This window comes from Hyla sarda, unplaced genomic scaffold, assembly GCF_029499605.1.
Source record: "Hyla sarda isolate aHylSar1 unplaced genomic scaffold, aHylSar1.hap1 scaffold_598, whole genome shotgun sequence".
Lineage (NCBI taxonomy): Eukaryota > Metazoa > Chordata > Amphibia > Anura > Hylidae > Hyla > Hyla sarda.
Genome location: NW_026610612.1, coordinates 34,696 through 55,069, shown reverse-complemented (window position 1 = coordinate 55,069; position 20,374 = coordinate 34,696). Strand labels below are relative to the sequence as shown.

General features: G+C 46.2%; 7 non-coding genes and 1 pseudogene across 7 annotated transcripts; all 8 read right to left on the bottom strand.

The window, feature by feature from the left end:
* Positions 1 to 349: 349 nt before the first annotated feature.
* LOC130340651 (U2 spliceosomal RNA) lies at positions 350 to 540 on the bottom strand. Its single transcript, XR_008880728.1, has one exon. It is a non-coding gene; the product is annotated as a U2 spliceosomal RNA (small nuclear RNA).
* A 2,086-nt stretch (positions 541 to 2,626) lies between these two features.
* LOC130340621 (U2 spliceosomal RNA) lies at positions 2,627 to 2,812 on the bottom strand. The gene has a single exon (XR_008880713.1). It is a non-coding gene; the product is annotated as a U2 spliceosomal RNA (small nuclear RNA).
* A 5,389-nt stretch (positions 2,813 to 8,201) lies between these two features.
* Positions 8,202 to 8,419, bottom strand: LOC130340636 (U2 spliceosomal RNA; annotated as a pseudogene).
* Positions 8,420 to 10,507: 2,088 nt separating this feature from the next.
* LOC130340650 (U2 spliceosomal RNA) lies at positions 10,508 to 10,698 on the bottom strand. Its single transcript, XR_008880727.1, has one exon. It is a non-coding gene; the product is annotated as a U2 spliceosomal RNA (small nuclear RNA).
* A 2,080-nt stretch (positions 10,699 to 12,778) lies between these two features.
* On the bottom strand, positions 12,779 to 12,969 carry LOC130340649 (U2 spliceosomal RNA). The gene has a single exon (XR_008880726.1). It is a non-coding gene; the product is annotated as a U2 spliceosomal RNA (small nuclear RNA).
* A 2,110-nt stretch (positions 12,970 to 15,079) lies between these two features.
* Positions 15,080 to 15,269, bottom strand: LOC130340613 (U2 spliceosomal RNA). Its single transcript, XR_008880706.1, has one exon. It is a non-coding gene; the product is annotated as a U2 spliceosomal RNA (small nuclear RNA).
* Positions 15,270 to 17,363: 2,094 nt separating this feature from the next.
* LOC130340648 (U2 spliceosomal RNA) lies at positions 17,364 to 17,554 on the bottom strand. Its single transcript, XR_008880725.1, has one exon. It is a non-coding gene; the product is annotated as a U2 spliceosomal RNA (small nuclear RNA).
* Positions 17,555 to 19,644: 2,090 nt separating this feature from the next.
* LOC130340647 (U2 spliceosomal RNA) lies at positions 19,645 to 19,835 on the bottom strand. The gene has a single exon (XR_008880724.1). It is a non-coding gene; the product is annotated as a U2 spliceosomal RNA (small nuclear RNA).
* Positions 19,836 to 20,374: the final 539 nt, after the last annotated feature.

Genomic DNA, 20,374 nt, shown 5'->3' with positions numbered 1-20,374 from the left:
TTATATTTCTTCATAAGCATTAATCTTATTTTGTCAATTAGGAACATTCAGCACCCACCCGCTATCAAGGCAGCTGCCTATCATGTCATGCCCTACCTGCACAGGTGTGCTGGCTACTCAAATGATCCAATTAAGGAGGCCATTTAGTCAGCAGCAGCAGAAGTCCTGTGTCTGGACGCTCCAACAGCGGCCAGACACAAGCAGAAGCAGAAGCAGCAGAAGCAGCAGCAGCACCACCTTTTGTTTTTTGGCTGCAGCAGCAGCAGCAAGGCCCACAGGGCTGGCTAGCTGGCTAGCCAGCAAGCAGGTAGCAATGAAAGTAGGAATCTTTCTTTTTAACCCTGTAAGGGGGTGGTGCACTGTACCCGAAGATACTGCCATATCGGGTCAATGCATAGGGCGACGGAAGCAAGCTTCGAAATCGGCCCCCGTTCTCAAAAATCCATTTAATATATGGTCCCCAGATAGGGGACGTATCAGATATTAAACTGATAAGAACAGATACTACACTTGATCTTAGCCAAAAGGCCGAGAAGCGATAACCGTGAAAGGGGCGGGCCCAACAAGGTGCCCTTCATGGGCACTATCACTGCTTGCTGTCAGGGAGGCTGCCAGACAATTTTCCATGCACACTCTGGGCTGGGGGGCAGTCAACCACCAGTACACACAGCAGAACCTAAACCCATACCATTATTGCTAAGCAGCAAGACAGGGGCCCATTGCACTCCCACGGGGCCTTTTTAAATGCAATCCATAACCCGGATTTGCCAGGAACCCTTCTTACTCCTCCTACTTGCATGTGACACTGGGCTTAGGATCTGCATAGGAAACACACACACAAGCACACACCTACCTTTGTTGCCTGCAGATGCCTCCTTGGCTGTCCCCAAACGGTATCAAACCAACACCCACGGGAAGCTGTAAGCATAGAGGACATGCCTGCACCCCATTGGACTTACCTGTGTGGGTTAAATCCGGGTTATTTGACAACCTATGGCGGTGATGGTTCTGCTCAGGCAGAGCAGTGCTGATGCTCCTCATAAAGCTGTCGCTGCTGTGAAGGTTCTAGGTGACATCACAAATCCCTATGGTTACATACACAACAAAGCTGGGTTGTTGTTGTTTACACTCTGCAAGGCCTGTGGAAGTGAGTGACATCATAGCACTGTAGTTCTGAGGGTTCTAGATGGATGCAACAATCTCCTGTTGCTTCTATGAAGGCCATAATAGACGACATCACCAAACAGCTCCATAGTCACATACACAGCAAAGGAGAGATGTTGTTTACACCTAGTGATGTCAGTGGTATTGAGTGACATCACAGCACAGTGCTAAGGCTCCTGGGCCTGGACACAGCAGCGGCTGCAATATCTCAACGGAGAATACGTTTATATATATGTGTGTGTGTGCGCGTATATATATATATATATATATATATATATATATATATTCTCCGCCGAAATCACTTTTAAACCCATTTCCACCTTTTTTTCCCTTCTCTTCCTCTTACTTTTTTTTCACGTTTTTTTACGTTTTTCTCCTTTTCGCCTCTTTTCTGGGCGTATTATTCTTCTTTTTCTTCTTTTTTTTCGTCTAATGCATACCCCATCAGTGCAGCAATGCTTATTCAATACCGCCAGCAGATGGAGACACTGGGGGATAATTTTCTAAGGATTTATACTGATTTTTCCTGTCTGAATTTGTCGCACAGAAAGTTGCAGGCCAAATATGTGTGACATTTCTGCGACTTTAGCTTCTAGAGCATTTTTACAACATTATACATAGGTGCTGAATACATAAAAAGCGACTGTTCAGCGACAGACAAGTCGCATCGGCTGAAAGTAGGCCAGAATGTCAGTCCATGTTGGAGCAGGTTTAGATACAGTCTAAAGCATAGATCTCAAAGTCTGTGCACAGAATTTAGCAAGGGCCTCGCACCTTCTGATGCATCAGGTAGGTGCACAATAGCATAGCCTAACCCTCTGTACTTTGGTCTATATTGATGCGGGACATAGACAGCCAGCTGATGACCAATCCATTAGTGCAATGGATGGCTGGAAGCATTTGTCTTTGCCTTTGCAATACCACAGAAGCAATGCATGGTCAATGTACAGCAATGACACACCTGTGTGAACAGCCAGGAGACCCCCCCCCCCCCCCATGTTATGATACATAGTTACATAGTTAGTACGGTCGAAAAAAGACATATGTCCATCAAGTTCAACCAGGGAATTAAGGGGTAGGGGTGTGGCGCGATATTGGGGAAGGGATGAGATTTTATATTTCTTCATAAGCATTAATCTTATTTTGTCAATTAGGAACATTCAGCACCCACCCGCTATCAAGGCAGCTGCCTATCATGTCATGCCCTACCTGCACAGGTGTGCTGGCTACTCAAATGATCCAATTAAGGAGGCCATTTAGTCAGCAGCAGCAGAAGTCCTGTGCCTGGACGCTCCAACAGCGGCCAGACACAAGCAGAAGCAGAAGCAGCAGAAGCAGCAGCAGCACCACCTTTTGTTTTTTGGCTGCAGCAGCAGCAGCAAGGCCCACAGGGCTGGCTAGCTGGCTAGCCAGCAAGCAGGTAGCAATGAAAGTAGGAATCTTTCTTTTTAACCCTGTAAGGGGGTGGTGCACTGTACCCGAAGATACTGCCATATCGGGTCAATGCATAGGGCGACGGAAGCAAGCTTCGAAATCGGCCCCCGTTCTCAAAAATCCATTTAATATATGGTCCCCAGATAGGGGACGTATCAGATATTAAACTGATAAGAACAGATAAGGTTTCAACAAAATTTTATTGAATAAATAAGAAACCATACAAAATTTAAAATGCAAAATAATAAAAGGTTCACAAAAGTTTTAAAATACAAATAATAAAACCAGTAATAAAAGGAGAAAAAATAAAAATGGCAGGATAAAACATTATACAAATGTCATAAAAACTGATTATACTGTTATTTCGTTCCATAGAGGCAGACACCACATGGATGCTGCCTCGCTGGCCCCCAACTGTTTCTTGTCTCTTAGGTAATAGATGTACATCTCACTCAGGGCCAGCTTTATACAGTTTTTAACATCAATAAAATCATGTTTAAAAAGTAAGATGTTCCTAACTTTCCAGATGGCATTTTTAAAACAATTAATAATCATCCAGCAGATCATCTGCTGTTTAAAATTGGGGCAGTTAAAAAGACCGTAAAAGACACATTCGTGATTAAAATCTTTTAGGCCGCAGGCCCACTTCAAAAGTGGGCCTACCTTCCTCCAAAGCTCCCGTGCAAAAGGGCAGTTCCAAAATATGTGCAGCACCGTTTCGTCCACTCCGCAGCCATCTCTCGGGCACTTGGCTCTCGCCACCAGTCCTCGCCTGTGCTGGAACTCACGAGTAGGGAGGCACTGGTGGACGATTGCCCAGGCAAGATCCCTGTGTACATTCGCCAGAAACTTCCCGTACACGTTCCGCCATACCTTTTTGGATCTTGCCTGTGTGAAATTGGACACTGCCAGGGTAACCTCACTCCGCCTGAGGACCTTTGATACCTTTCTCTGGTCCCCCAGTATGTCAGGCTCCAAATCTTGGAGACCTAGGAGCCTGACTGTCTTTTCCAACACCACATAATGTTTTGGGGGACACAGAAGCACCGGAGCGTTCAGAGGGATGCGCAACCATCTTTTAAAAACCATGCCCGCAGCGTACCTTAAAAAGCAGCTAAAAATGCCATCGGATTTAATAATTTTAAAACAGAAACAGAAATACTTTATGTAAAAGAAAGTAAAAAGGTTAGGAACATCTTTCCCGCCATTATCTTTACTTTTGTACATAAAATCACGCTTTAATTTCTCCATTTTTGAACCCCATAAAAAAGAAAAAACAATTCTAGTTACTTTTTTAATGTATAAAATAGATGGAGGAAATACCATGGCAATGTATAGCATAATAGGGAGTAAAACCATCTTTATTATTAAAATCTTCCCCTCCATGGTAAGGTTTCTAAGATTCCACATTAAAATCTTCTTCTCCATCTTAGCTATAGCTGAATCCCAGTTAGGGCTCCCATCATTGACCTGGTTAAAAACAATACCTAAAACTTTAATTTGATCCTGTTGCATTGTGACTCCTGGGGTGATGGATGAATCCCAGGAGCCAATATAAAAACAGTCACATTTATCTGTGTTTAGCTTAAAACCAGAGACCTCGCAGAAATAGCTGGTGTTCCTCAATGCCCCCCTCATGGATGGAGAGTCCGGGCACAGTATGGTGACATCATCCATGTACCCCAACACCTTTAGATGGGTCCCTCCTCCACCAGGTATCGGTACGCCTCTTACTACCCGGTCTTTTCTGAGGAGGGCCATCAGTGGTTCGATTGCGCAAATAAAAAGGAGTGGGGACAGGGGGCAGCCCTGTTTGACACCTGATAAAAGAGGAACACCGCTGGTTAAAAAGCCATTAACAGAGACTTGACTAAAACAGGATCGGTATAAAAGCATGATTCGGCTTAAAATCGTTTCAGGCACTGCCATCTTTTTAAGAACTAAAAACAGGTATTCATGGGAGACCCTATCAAAGGCTTTTTCAAAGTCTAAGGATAAAATTGCTACAGTTTGATTTCTATCCTTAAAATACCATAAAACATCTCTTAAAATATTTAGGGATTCAGCTATAGACCTTCCAGGTACCCCACAAACCTGATTTGGGTGAATTAATTTATGAATAAAAGGTTTAAAACGGACAGCTAATAACTTGGCTAAAACTTTATAATCGACATTTAAAAGTGTGATGGGGCGCCAATTTTTTAGCATATCCTTTTCACCCTTTTTAAAAAGTAATGATACAATCCCCCTCCTCCAGGAAGGGGGAAGTTCATTAACAATAAAAGTTTCTTTATACAATAAAACCATATCATCCTTTAAAATATCCCAAAAAGCTAAATAAAATTTGATGGGTAAACCATCTTCCCCAGGGGCCTTCCCACTAGAAAAACTTTTAAAAACAAATAAAAGTTCATCTAAGTTAAGATCACGGGATAAAACCTCCTGGTCTAAAACATCTAGCTTAAAATCAAGGGAATTAAGAACATGTTCTAAAAAGGATGGATTAAGATCTTTCTTATTAAAAAGAAGCTGGTAGAAGTTAAAAACTGCATCTAACATGCCTTTTGGAGTGGATTCACCCTCAAGGTTTTGGATGATATCCCTCCTATTCATCACTTTTTTAAAAAAGAAACGGGAACATTTCTCGCCCTCCTCCAGGTGCTGCACATGTGAGTTAAAAATGATTTGTTTCCCTTTCTTTTCTATGGCATGTTTTATTTCAGTTTTAAGGTTTAAAATATCATTTTCTACATCCATACCAGCTTCTTTCAATTTAAAAAGTACATTTAAACGCATGTTAAGAACATAAAACCACTGTTTTTCCATTTTTGCCTTCTTCTTACCTGCTTTGATAAAAAAAAATCTGATTTTAGATTTGGTGCCCTCCCACCAGTGCAGCATAGGCTCGTGGGGTTTTCTTTGTGATTGCCAGCATTGGTAGGTCCGCACAAACTCCTCTTTTATCTCAGGGTCCTCTAGGAGTGTGGTGTTTAATCTCCAGAGGCCCCTTTTTGCTTTTTGCTCCCCCTCTAGCTCCAGGCCCACCAAGAGGAGCTTATGATCAGAGAAGATATTCTGCTCGAGCGTGCATTTCAGGGGTTTAAAAGCTCTAGAGGAAAAAATAAAATCGATTCTGGAGCTCACTCTTCCATTGGACCATGTGGCGCCTGGGTCCTCCGGCAAGAGATCCTTCCAGCAATCTTTCAAATTAAAATCATCAATAAAATTTTTAAGCAGGTAAGAAGTGCGGTCTTTACGATTAATATCCCCACCCTGCCGGTGTTCCCCATCACGTATGCAGTTAAAATCACCTCCCACCAGCAGGGGGGAAGACCCAACACAAAACAGTGGTAAAATTTCAAATAGTTCTGCCCGCTCCTGTTTATCAGGAGGGGCATACACATTTAAAACACGAATTAAAAGTCCATTAAAATATAGATGAATTAAAAGAGCTCTGCCAGGCACAATCTCAGTTACTGTATGAATAGAAAAGGACTGGCCTCGGCAGAGCAGCCCAACACCCACAGAACGACAGTCATTTGCACCGGACCATATGGATGGGCCCAGCTTCCAGTCTTCTTTTAAGTCTTTATAGTCCATTTTACTAGGGATTCCACATTCTTGTAGCAGGCAAAGGTCAAAGTCACATGTCTCTAGATAAGAAAATAAAGCAGCCCTGCGATCAGGGCTCTTTAAGGACCTCACATTGAGTGAGGCAATTTTTACAGGGATAGGCATAGTTTATGGAGAGTCCGTGCTTGGAGAATCAAAGTCAATAATAAGCTGCGTACCGTCATCCCCCGCCTGCGGGGTCATCAGCTCCTTGATGTTCTGAGGGTCGGAGCTTGAGATCGATGATGCCCCGACCCTGAGCTCGCTCTCGTCCGAACTACGGCACGCCGCTTTCCTTTGAATGTCTTCCTCTTCTTCTTCTCTTTGTCTTTTAAATGTCACACTGCTGTCCATATCCTCTGTGTTGCTCTCACTCGATGTAATCTCTGGCCCCCGGCTGATGGATCTGCGTCTTCTTTCATCATTTGACGACTGGAACTGCTGCACAGGGGCCTGTGAGGCCTCTTTTCCGGAACCTTTGCCGCTACCTTGGGAAGTTTTCATCGCTTGTTCCCCAGCAAGCGTTGCTGAGGACTGTTGCTCCAACTTCCCCATCGATCGACGATGGCCAGTTTTACCCACCGGGTCCACTGCTGGCGGGGCAGCAAACCCTGGTTTGGCGCCACTTGTCTTCTTGGCCCTGTCCTGTATAGGCGGAGTAACAGGACCGGGCTCAGACCTGGCCACCTGGCTCCCCTTCCGGCGGGCTTTCACCGGGGCCTCTTCGTCCGGAGCAGGGCGACCCTGGGCCAAGCCAGTACCTGGCTTATGCTGCAATTTTGGGTCCACTTTTGCCCCCACCGAGGCCCGTCGGCTGCCACCCGCCACAGGTGAGCCCCCTTCAGAAGTTTCGGCGGGCTCTTGAGCCAGGTAGGAAGTCGATCGACGTCTTTCAATTTCCCGGGCAGTAAACTCGATCACCCGCCCGGGCTTCGTGGAATCCCCATGGCCTCCCCCTAGCACTACCACCGGTGGGCCCCCCGATGGAGCACCAGAGGTCTTGGGCCTGGACCCATCAGTACCTGCCATCTGGGGTTTGGGCATCTTAAAAAAGGACGTCTTTTGTCCTGTCCCCTCTTTGGGTGGGCCCAGCCTTGACCCACCCATCGTAGTTTTTGCTTTATGGGGACAGGAATTAAAATCGTGATTTTCCTCTCCGCAGAGGTTGCACCTTATCGTATGGCTACATCTTGAGGCTATGTGACCTTCTTGGCCACACCTATTGCAGCGAATCACACGCTCCGCGCCGCAGGTCTCCTGGGTGTGGCCAAACCTCAAGCAATTTCGGCAATACATAGGCATTTGAGGATAGAACAGGAAGCCCCGAACTCTCCCGATGGCAAAATTTGGGGGCGGATGGCAAAGACCCCCAATACCACCGGGATCCTTACGGAGCTTGACCCAGAACTTCCTCTTGCCGTTCCAGAACCGCACGGAGTTCAAGATTTTGTTTGCGAATCGCACCTCTTCGCAGTATCGCCGAAGAAAAGTGGCTATATCCTCCGTGGTCACATGAGGGCTGTGCATAGCCACCACCAACGGTATATGTTCCTCACCATAGAGGAACTGGAACGAAAGACCGTCGAGTCGATCGTCCCTCTGGTCCGCACCAGACAAGGTTGCATAGATGTTATCGCAACACGCCGTGGCCGTGAAGGTGACGGTATACAGGCCACGGCTTTCCTGGTCATTTAGACACAGGATGTCCTCCCTATTGAGGCGGAAGTAGTCAAGAAGAATCACCTCCGCAATGAAGCGGAGGTTCTTCAACTGACGATGGCTCTCCGACACCTCTATGCGGATGGTATTTCGCATCGACATTTCCCCAGAGGGGAAAGCCCAGGAGAACGGCATCTTCCACACCCAGGGACTAAGCCCCTTCCCCAATAGCAGCAGGGGCTCGGAATCCCGCTATAAAAGCGGAACCCTTACCCAAGGCAGAGGTCGGGGGTACCCTAGGTGCTTCCGAAGCTACAGGTAACGCTCAACGTACCGAAAATGCCTTCTGAGACACAAGGTCCCAGAGACAGGGGGATCGCAACCCGTTGTCCGTGGACTAAGCCCGCTCCCCAATAGCAGCAAGGGGGTGAAGTCCCTCCGTAAGGAGAGACAATCCCCCAAGGCCGAGAAGCGGGGTACCACAGACACCTTCCGACCAGACCAAATGCAGATACTACACTTGATCTTAGCCAAAAGGCCGAGAAGCGATAACCGTGAAAGGGGCGGGCCCAACAAGGTGCCCTTCATGGGCACTATCACTGCTTGCTGTCAGGGAGGCTGCCAGACAATTTTCCATGCACACTCTGGGCTGGGGGGCAGTCAACCACCAGTACACACAGCAGAACCTAAACCCATACCATTATTGCTAAGCAGCAAGACAGGGGCCCATTGCACTCCCACGGGGCCTTTTTAAATGCAATCCATAACCCGGATTTGCCAGGAACCCTTCTTACTCCTCCTACTTGCATGTGACACTGGGCTTAGGATCTGCATAGGAAACACACACACAAGCACACACCTACCTTTGTTGCCTGCAGATGCCTCCTTGGCTGTCCCCAAACGGTATCAAACCAACACCCACGGGAAGCTGTAAGCATAGAGGACATGCCTGCACCCCATTGGACTTACCTGTGTGGGTTAAATCCGGGTTATTTGACAACCTATGGCGGTGATGGTTCTGCTCAGGCAGAGCAGTGCTGATGCTCCTCATAAAGCTGTCGCTGCTGTGAAGGTTCTAGGTGACATCACAAATCCCTATGGTTACATACACAACAAAGCTGGGTTGTTGTTGTTTACACTCTGCAAGGCCTGTGGAAGTGAGTGACATCATAGCACTGTAGTTCTGAGGGTTCTAGATGGATGCAACAATCTCCTGTTGCTTCTATGAAGGCCATAATAGACGACATCACCAAACAGCTCCATAGTCACATACACAGCAAAGGAGAGATGTTGTTTACACCTAGTGATGTCAGTGGTATTGAGTGACATCACAGCACAGTGCTAAGGCTCCTGGGCCTGGACACAGCAGCGGCTGCAATATCTCAACGGAGAATACGTTTATATATATGTGTGTGTGTGCGCGTATATATATATATATATATATATATATATATATATATATATTTCTCCGCCGAAATCACTTTTAAACCCATTTCCACCTTTTTTTTCCCTTCTCTTCCTCTTACTTTTTTTTCACGTTTTTTTACGTTTTTCTCCTTTTCGCCTCTTTTCTGGGCGTATTATTCTTCTTTTTCTTCTTTTTTTTCGTCTAATGCATACCCCATCAGTACAGCAATGCTTATTCAATACCGCCAGCAGATGGAGACACTGGGGGATAATTTTCTAAGGATTTATACTGATTTTTCCTGTCTGAATTTGTCGCACAGAAAGTTGCAGGCCAAATATGTGTGACATTTCTGCGACTTTAGCTTCTAGAGCATTTTTACAACATTATACATAGGTGCTGAATACATAAAAAGCGACTGTTCAGCGACAGACAAGTCGCATCGGCTGAAAGTAGGCCAGAATGTCAGTCCATGTTGGAGCAGGTTTAGATACAGTCTAAAGCATAGATCTCAAAGTCTGTGCACAGAATTTAGCAAGGGCCTCGCACCTTCTGATGCATCAGGTAGGTGCACAATAGCATAGCCTAACCCTCTGTACTTTGGTCTATATTGATGCGGGACATAGACAGCCAGCTGATGACCAATCCATTAGTGCAATGGATGGCTGGAAGCATTTGTCTTTGCCTTTGCAATACCACAGAAGCAATGCATGGTCAATGTACAGCAATGACACACCTGTGTGAACAGCCAGGAGACCCCCCCCCCCATGTTATGATACATAGTTACATAGTTAGTACGGTCGAAAAAAGACATATGTCCATCAAGTTCAACCAGGGAATTAAGGGGTAGGGGTGTGGCGCGATATTGGGGAAGGGATGAGATTTTATATTTCTTCATAAGCATTAATCTTATTTTGTCAATTAGGAACATTCAGCACCCACCCGCTATCAAGGCAGCTGCCTATCATGTCATGCCCTACCTGCACAGGTGTGCTGGCTACTCAAATGATCCAATTAAGGAGGCCATTTAGTCAGCAGCAGCAGAAGTCCTGTGCCTGGACGCTCCAACAGCGGCCAGACACAAGCAGAAGCAGAAGCAGCAGAAGCAGCAGCAGCACCACCTTTTGTTTTTTGGCTGCAGCAGCAGCAGCAAGGCCCACAGGGCTGGCTAGCTGGCTAGCCAGCAAGCAGGTAGCAATGAAAGTAGGAATCTTTCTTTTTAACCCTGTAAGGGGGTGGTGCACTGTACCCGAAGATACTGCCATATCGGGTCAATGCATAGGGCGACGGAAGCAAGCTTCGAAATCGGCCCCCGTTCTCAAAAATCCATTTAATATATGGTCCCCAGATAGGGGACGTATCAGATATTAAACTGATAAGAACAGATACTACACTTGATCTTAGCCAAAAGGCCGAGAAGCGATAACCGTGAAAGGGGCGGGCCCAACAAGGTGCCCTTCATGGGCACTATCACTGCTTGCTGTCAGGGAGGCTGCCAGACAATTTTCCATGCACACTCTGGGCTGGGGGGCAGTCAACCACCAGTACACACAGCAGAACCTAAACCCATACCATTATTGCTAAGCAGCAAGACAGGGGCCCATTGCACTCCCACGGGGCCTTTTTAAATGCAATCCATAACCCGGATTTGCCAGGAACCCTTCTTACTCCTCCTACTTGCATGTGACACTGGGCTTAGGATCTGCATAGGAAACACACACACAAGCACACACCTACCTTTGTTGCCTGCAGATGCCTCCTTGGCTGTCCCCAAACGGTATCAAACCAACACCCACGGGAAGCTGTAAGCATAGAGGACATGCCTGCACCCCATTGGACTTACCTGTGTGGGTTAAATCCGGGTTATTTGACAACCTATGGCGGTGATGGTTCTGCTCAGGCAGAGCAGTGCTGATGCTCCTCATAAAGCTGTCGCTGCTGTGAAAATTCTAGGTGACATCACAAATCCCTATGGTTACATACACAACAAAGCTGGGTTGTTGTTGTTTACACTCTGCAAGGCCTGTGGAAGTGAGTGACATCATAGCACTGTAGTTCTGAGGGTTCTAGATGGATGCAACAATCTCCTGTTGCTTCTATGAAGGCCATAATAGACGACATCACCAAACAGCTCCATAGTCACATACACAGCAAAGGAGAGATGTTGTTTACACCTAGTGATGTCAGTGGTATTGAGTGACATCACAGCACAGTGCTAAGGCTCCTGGGCCTGGACACAGCAGCGGCTGCAATATCTCAACGGAGAATACGTTTATATATATGTGTGTGTGTGCGCGTATATATATATATATATATATATATATATATATATATATATATTTCTCCGCCGAAATCACTTTTAAACCCATTTCCACCTTTTTTTCCCTTCTCTTCCTCTTACTTTTTTTTCACGTTTTTTTTACGTTTTTCTCCTTTTCGCCTCTTTTCTGGGCGTATTATTCTTCTTTTTCTTCTTTTTTTTCGTCTAATGCATACCCCATCAGTGCAGCAATGCTTATTCAATACCGCCAGCAGATGGAGACACTGGGGGATAATTTTCTAAGGATTTATACTGATTTTTCCTGTCTGAATTTGTCGCACAGTAAGTTGCAGGCCAAATATGTGTGACATTTCTGCGACTTTAGCTTCTAGAGCATTTTTACAACATTATACATAGGTGCTGAATACATAAAAAGCGACTGTTCAGCGACAGACAAGTCGCATCGGCTGAAAGTAGGCCAGAATGTCAGTCCATGTTGGAGCAGGTTTAGATACAGTCTAAAGCATAGATCTCAAAGTCTGTGCACAGAATTTAGCAAGGGCCTCGCACCTTCTGATGCATCAGGTAGGTGCACAATAGCATAGCCTAACCCTCTGTACTTTGGTCTATATTGATGCGGGACATAGACAGCCAGCTGATGACCAATCCATTAGTGCAATGGATGGCTGGAAGCATTTGTCTTTGCCTTTGCAATACCACAGAAGCAATGCATGGTCAATGTACAGCAATGACACACCTGTGTGAACAGCCAGGAGACCCCCCCCCCCCCATGTTATGATACATAGTTACATAGTTAGTACGGTCGAAAAAAGACATATGTCCATCAAGTTCAACCAGGGAATTAAGGGGTAGGGGTGTGGCGCGATATTGGGGAAGGGATGAGATTTTATATTTCTTCATAAGCATTAATCTTATTTTGTCAATTAGGAACATTCAGCACCCACCCGCTATCAAGGCAGCTGCCTATCATGTCATGCCCTACCTGCACAGGTGTGCTGGCTACTCAAATGATCCAATTAAGGAGGCCATTTAGTCAGCAGCAGCAGAAGTCCTGTGCCTGGACGCTCCAACAGCGGCCAGACACAAGCAGAAGCAGAAGCAGCAGCAGCACCACCTTTTGTTTTTTGGCTGCAGCAGCAGCAAGGCCCACAGGGCTGGCTAGCTGGCTAGCCAGCAAGCAGGTAGCAATGAAAGTAGGAATCTTTCTTTTTAACCCTGTAAGGGGGTGGTGCACTGTACCCGAAGATACTGCCATATCGGGTCAATGCATAGGGCGACGGAAGCAAGCTTCGAAATCGGCCCCCGTTCTCAAAAATCCATTTAATATATGGTCCCCAGATAGGGGACGTATCAGATATTAAACTGATAAGAACAGATACTACACTTGATCTTAGCCAAAAGGCCGAGAAGCGATAACCGTGAAAGGGGCGGGCCCAACAAGGTGCCCTTCATGGGCACTATCACTGCTTGCTGTCAGGGAGGCTGCCAGACAATTTTCCATGCACACTCTGGGCTGGGGGGCAGTCAACCACCAGTACACACAGCAGAACCTAAACCCATACCATTATTGCTAAGCAGCAAGACAGGGGCCCATTGCACTCCCACGGGGCCTTTTTAAATGCAATCCATAACCCGGATTTGCCAGGAACCCTTCTTACTCCTCCTACTTGCATGTGACACTGGGCTTAGGATCTGCATAGGAAACACACACACAAGCAAACACCTACCTTTGTTGCCTGCAGATGCCTCCTTGGCTGTCCCCAAACGGTATCAAACCAACACCCACGGGAAGCTGTAAGCATAGAGGACATGCCTGCACCCCATTGGACTTACCTGTGTGGGTTAAATCCGGGTTATTTGAAAACCTATGGCGGTGATGGTTCTGCTCAGGCAGAGCAGTGCTGATGCTCCTCATAAAGCTGTCGCTGCTGTGAAGGTTCTAGGTGACATCACAAATCCCTATGGTTACATACACAACAAAGCTGGGTTGTTGTTGTTTACACTCTGCAAGGCCTGTGGAAGTGAGTGACATCATAGCACTGTAGTTCTGAGGGTTCTAGATGGATGCAACAATCTCCTGTTGCTTCTATGAAGGCCATAATAGACGACATCACCAAACAGCTCCATAGTCACATACACAGCAAAGGAGAGATGTTGTTTACACCTAGTGATGTCAGTGGTATTGAGTGACATCACAGCACAGTGCTAAGGCTCCTGGGCCTGGACACAGCAGCGGCTGCAATATCTCAACGGAGAATACGTTTATATATATGTGTGTGTGTGCGCGTATATATATATATATATATATATATATATATATATATATATATATATATATATATTTCTCCGCCGAAATCACTTTTAAACCCATTTCCACCTTTTTTTCCCTTCTCTTCCTCTTACTTTTTTTTCACGTTTTTTTACGTTTTTCTCCTTTTCGCCTCTTTTCTGGGCGTATTATTCTTCTTTTTCTTCTTTTTTTTCGTCTAATGCATACCCCATCAGTGCAGCAATGCTTATTCAATACCGCCAGCAGATGGAGACACTGGGGGATAATTTTCTAAGGATTTATACTGATTTTTCCTGTCTGAATTTGTCGCACAGAAAGTTGCAGGCCAAATATGTGTGACATTTCTGCGACTTTAGCTTCTAGAGCATTTTTACAACATTATACATAGGTGCTGAATACATAAAAAGCGACTGTTCAGCGACAGACAAGTCGCATCGGCTGAAAGTAGGCCAGAATGTCAGTCCATGTTGGAGCAGGTTTAGATACAGTCTAAAGCATAGATCTCAAAGTCTGTGCACAGAATTTAGCAAGGGCCTCGCACCTTCTGATGCATCAGGTAGGTGCACAATAGCATAGCCTAACCCTCTGTACTTTGGTCTATATTGATGCGGGACATAGACAGCCAGCTGATGACCAATCCATTAGTGCAATGGATGGCTGGAAGCATTTGTCTTTGCCTTTGCAATACCACAGAAGCAATGCATGGTCAATGTACAGCAATGACACACCTGTGTGAACAGCCAGGAGACCCCCCCCCCCCCCATGTTATGATACATAGTTACATAGTTAGTACGGTCGAAAAAAGACATATGTCCATCAAGTTCAACCAGGGAATTAAGGGGTAGGGGTGTGGCGCGATATTGGGGAAGGGATGAGATTTTATATTTCTTCATAAGCATTAATCTTATTTTGTCAATTAGGAACATTCAGCACCCACCCGCTATCAAGGCAGCTGCCTATCATGTCATGCCCTACCTGCACAGGTGTGCTGGCTACTCAAATGATCCAATTAAGGAGGCCATTTAGTCAGCAGCAGCAGAAGTCCTGTGCCTGGACGCTCCAACAGCGGCCAGACACAAGCAGAAGCAGAAGCAGCAGAAGCAGCAGCAGCACCACCTTTTGTTTTTTGGCTGCAGCAGCAGCAGCAGCAGCAAGGCCCACAGGGCTGGCTAGCTGGCTAGCCAGCAAGCAGGTAGCAATGAAAGTAGGAATCTTTCTTTTTAACCCTGTAAGGGGGTGGTGCACTGTACCCGAAGATACTGCCATATCGGGTCAATGCATAGGGCGACGGAAGCAAGCTTCGAAATCGGCCCCGTTCTCAAAAATCCATTTAATATATGGTCCCCAGATAGGGGACGTATCAGATATTAAACTGATAAGAACAGATACTACACTTGATCTTAGCCAAAAGGCCGAGAAGCGATAACCGTGAAAGGGGCGGGCCCAACAAGGTGCCCTTCATGGGCACTATCACTGCTTGCTGTCAGGGAGGCTGCCAGACAATTTTCCATGCACACTCTGGGCTGGGGGACAGTCAACCACCAGTACACACAGCAGAACCTAAACCCATACCATTATTGCTAAGCAGCAAGACAGGGGCCCATTGCACTCCCACGGGGCCTTTTTAAATGCAATCCATAACCCGGATTTGCCAGGAACCCTTCTTACTCCTCCTACTTGCATGTGACACTGGGCTTAGGATCTGCATAGGAAACACACACACAAGCACACACCTACCTTTGTTGCCTGCAGATGCCTCCTTGGCTGTCCCCAAACGGTATCAAACCAACACCCACGGGAAGCTGTAAGCATAGAGGACATGCCTGCACCCCATTGGACTTACCTGTGTGGGTTAAATCCGGGTTATTTGACAACCTATGGCGGTGATGGGTCTGCTCAGGCAGAGCAGTGCTGATGCTCCTCATAAAGCTGTCGCTGCTGTGAAGGTTCTAGGTGACATCACAAATCCCTATGGTTACATACACAACAAAGCTGGGTTGTTGTTGTTTACACTCTGCAAGGCCTGTGGAAGTGAGTGACATCATAGCACTGTAGTTCTGAGGGTTCTAGATGGATGCAACAATCTCCTGTTGCTTCTATGAAGGCCATAATAGACGACATCACCAAACAGCTCCATAGTCACATACACAGCAAAGGAGAGATGTTGTTTACACCTAGTGATGTCAGTGGTATTGAGTGACATCACAGCACAGTGCTAAGGCTCCTGGGCCTGGACACAGCAGCGGCTGCAATATCTCAACGGAGAATACGTTTATATATATGTGTGTGTGTGCGCGTATATATATATATATATATATATATATATATATATATATATATATATTTCTCCGCCGAAATCACTTTTAAACCCATTTCCACCTTTTTTTCCCTTCTCTTCCTCTTACTTTTTTTTCACGTTTTTTTACGTTTTTCTCCTTTTCGCTTCTTTTCTGGGCGTATTATTCTTCTTTTTCTTCTTTTTTTTCGTCTAATGCATACCCCATCAGTGCAGCAATGCTTATTCAATACCGCCAGCAGATGGAGACACTGGGGGATAATTTTCTAAGGATTTATACTGATTTTTCCTGTCTGAATTTGTCGCACAGAAAGTTGCAGGCCAAATATGTGTGACATTTCTGCGACTTTAGCTTCTAGAGCATTTTTACAACATTATACATAGGTGCTGAATACATAAAAAGCGACTGTTCAGCGACAGACAAGTCGCATCGGCTGAAAGTAGGCCAGAATGTCAGTCCATGTTGGAGCAGGTTTAGATACAGTCTAAAGCATAGATCTCAAAGTCTGTGCACAGAATTTAGCAAGGGCCTCGCACCTTCTGATGCATCAGGTAGGTGCACAATAGCATAGCCTAACCCTCTGTACTTTGGTCTATATTGATGCGGGACATAGACAGCCAGCTGATGACCAATCCATTAGTGCAATGGATGGCTGGAAGCATTTGTCTTTGCCTTTGCAATACCACAGAAGCAATGCATGGTCAATGTACAGCAATGACACACCTGTGTGAACAGCCAGGAGACCCCCCCCCCCCATGTTATGATACATAGTTACATAGTTAGTACGGTCGAAAAAAGACATATGTCCATCAAGTTCAACCAGGGAATTAAGGGGTAGGGGTGTGGCGCGATATTGGGGAAGGGATGAGATTTTATATTTCTTCATAAGCATTAATCTTATTTTGTCAATTAGGAACATTCAGCACCCACCCGCTATCAAGGCAGCTGCCTATCATGTCATGCCCTACCTGCACAGGTGTGCTGGCTACTCAAATGATCCAATTAAGGAGGCCATTTAGTCAGCAGCAGCAGAAGTCCTGTGCCTGGACGCTCCAACAGCGGCCAGACACAAGCAGAAGCAGAAGCAGCAGAAGCAGCAGCAGCACCACCTTTTGTTTTTTGGCTGCAGCAGCAGCAGCAAGGCCCACAGGGCTGGCTAGCTGGCTAGCCAGCAAGCAGGTAGCAATGAAAGTAGGAATCTTTCTTTTTAACCCTGTAAGGGGGTGGTGCACTGTACCCGAAGATACTGCCATATCGGGTCAATGCATAGGGCGACGGAAGCAAGCTTCGAAATCGGCCCCCGTTCTCAAAAATCCATTTAATATATGGTCCCCAGATAGGGGACGTATCAGATATTAAACTGATAAGAACAGATACTACACTTGATCTTAGCCAAAAGGCCGAGAAGCGATAACCGTGAAAGGGGCGGGCCCAACAAGGTGCCCTTCATGGGCACTATCACTGCTTGCTGTCAGGGAGGCTGCCAGACAATTTTCCATGCACACTCTGGGCTGGGGGGCAGTCAACCACCAGTACACACAGCAGAACCTAAACCCATACCATTATTGCTAAGCAGCAAGACAGGGGACCATTGCACTCCCACGGGGCCTTTTTAAATGCAATCCATAACCCGGATTTGCCAGGAACCCTTCTTACTCCTCCTACTTGCCTGTGACACTGGGCTTAGGATCTGCATAGGAAACACACACACAAGCAAACACCTACCTTTGTTGCCTGCAGATGCCTCCTTGGCTGTCCCCAAACGGTATCAAACCAACACCCACGGGAAGCTGTAAGCATAGAGGACATGCCTGCACCCCATTGGACTTACCTGTGTGGGTTAAATCCGGGTTATTTGAAAACCTATGGCGGTGATGGTTCTGCTCAGGCAGAGCAGTGCTGATGCTCCTCATAAAGCTGTCGCTGCTGTGAAGGTTCTAGGTGACATCACAAATCCCTATGGTTACATACACAACAAAGCTGGGTTGTTGTTGTTTACACTCTGCAAGGCCTGTGGAAGTGAGTGACATCATAGCACTGTAGTTCTGAGGGTTCTAGATGGATGCAACAATCTCCTGTTGCTTCTATGAAGGCCATAATAGACGACATCACCAAACAGCTCCATAGTCACATACACAGCAAAGGAGAGATGTTGTTTACACCTAGTGATGTCAGTGGTATTGAGTGACATCACAGCACAGTGCTAAGGCTCCTAGGCCTGGACACAGCAGCGGCTGCAATATCTCAACGGAGAATACGTTTATATATATGTGTGTGTGTGCGCGTATATATATATATATATATATATATATATATATATATATATATTTCTCCGCCGAAATCACTTTTAAACCCATTTCCACCTTTTTTTCCCTTCTCTTCCTCTTACTTTTTTTCACGTTTTTTTACGTTTTTCTCCTTTTCGCCTCTTTTCTGGGCGTATTATTCTTCTTTTTCTTCTTTTTTTTCGTCTAATGCATACCCCATCAGTGCAGCAATGCTTATTCAATACCGCCAGCAGATGGAGACACTGGGGGATAATTTTCTAAGGATTTATACTGATTTTTCCTGTCTGAATTTGTCGCACAGAAAGTTGCAGGCCAAATATGTGTGACATTTCTGCGACTTTAGCTTCTAGAGCATTTTTACAACATTATACATAGGTGCTGAATACATAAAAAGCGACTGTTCAGCGACAGACAAGTCGCATCGGCTGAAAGTAGGCCAGAATGTCAGTCCATGTTGGAGCAGGTTTAGATACAGTCTAAAGCATAGATCTCAAAGTCTGTGCACAGAATTTAGCAAGGGCCTCGCACCTTCTGATGCATCAGGTAGGTGCACAATAGCATAGCCTAACCCTCTGTACTTTGGTCTATATTGATGCGGGACATAGACAGCCAGCTGATGACCAATCCATTAGTGCAATGGATGGCTGGAAGCATTTGTCTTTGCCTTTGCAATACCACAGAAGCAATGCATGGTCAATGTACAGCAATGACACACCTGTGTGAACAGCCAGGAGACCCCCCCCCCCCCATGTTATGATACATAGTTACATAGTTAGTACGGTCGAAAAAAGACATATGTCCATCAAGTTCAACCAGGGAATTAAGGGGTAGGGGTGTGGCGCGATATTGGGGAAGGGATGAGATTTTATATTTCTTCATAAGCATTAATCTTATTTTGTCAATTAGGAACATTCAGCACCCACCCGCTATCAAGGCAGCTGCCTATCATGTCATGCCCTACCTGCACAGGTGTGCTGGCTACTCAAATGATCCAATTAAGGAGGCCATTTAGTCAGCAGCAGCAGAAGTCCTGTGCCTGGACGCTCCAACAGCGGCCAGACACAAGCAGAAGCAGAAGCAGCAGAAGCAGCAGCAGCACCACCTTTTGTTTTTTGGCTGCAGCAGCAGCAGCAAGGCCCACAGGGCTGGCTAGCTGGCTAGCCAGCAAGCAGGTAGCAATGAAAGTAGGAATCTTTCTTTTTAACCCTGTAAGGGGGTGGTGCACTGTACCCGAAGATACTGCCATATCGGGTCAATGCATAGGGCGACGGAAGCAAGCTTCGAAATCGGCCCCCGTTCTCAAAAATCCATTTAATATATGGTCCCCAGATAGGGGACGTATCAGATATTAAACTGATAAGAACAGATACTACACTTGATCTTAGCCAAAAGGCCGAGAAGCGATAACCGTGAAAGGGGCGGGCCCAACAAGGTGCCCTTCATGGGCACTATCACTGCTTGCTGTCAGGGAGGCTGCCAGACAATTTTCCATGCACACTCTGGGCTGGGGGGCAGTCAACCACCAGTACACACAGCAGAACCTAAACCCATACCATTATTGCTAAGCAGCAAGACAGGGGCCCATTGCACTCCCACGGGGCCTTTTTAAATGCAATCCATAACCCGGATTTGCCAGGAACCCTTCTTACTCCTCCTACTTGCATGTGACACTGGGCTTAGGATCTGCATAGGAAACACACACACAAGCACACACCTACCTTTGTTGCCTGCAGATGCCTCCTTGGCTGTCCCCAAACGGTATCAAACCAACACCCACGGGAAGCTGTAAGCATAGAGGACATGCCTGCACCCCATTGGACTTACCTGTGTGGGTTAAATCCGGGTTATTTGACAACCTATGGCCGTGATGGTTCTGCTCAGGCAGAGCAGTGCTGATGCTCCTCATAAAGCTGTCGCTGCTGTGAAGGTTCTAGGTGACATCAC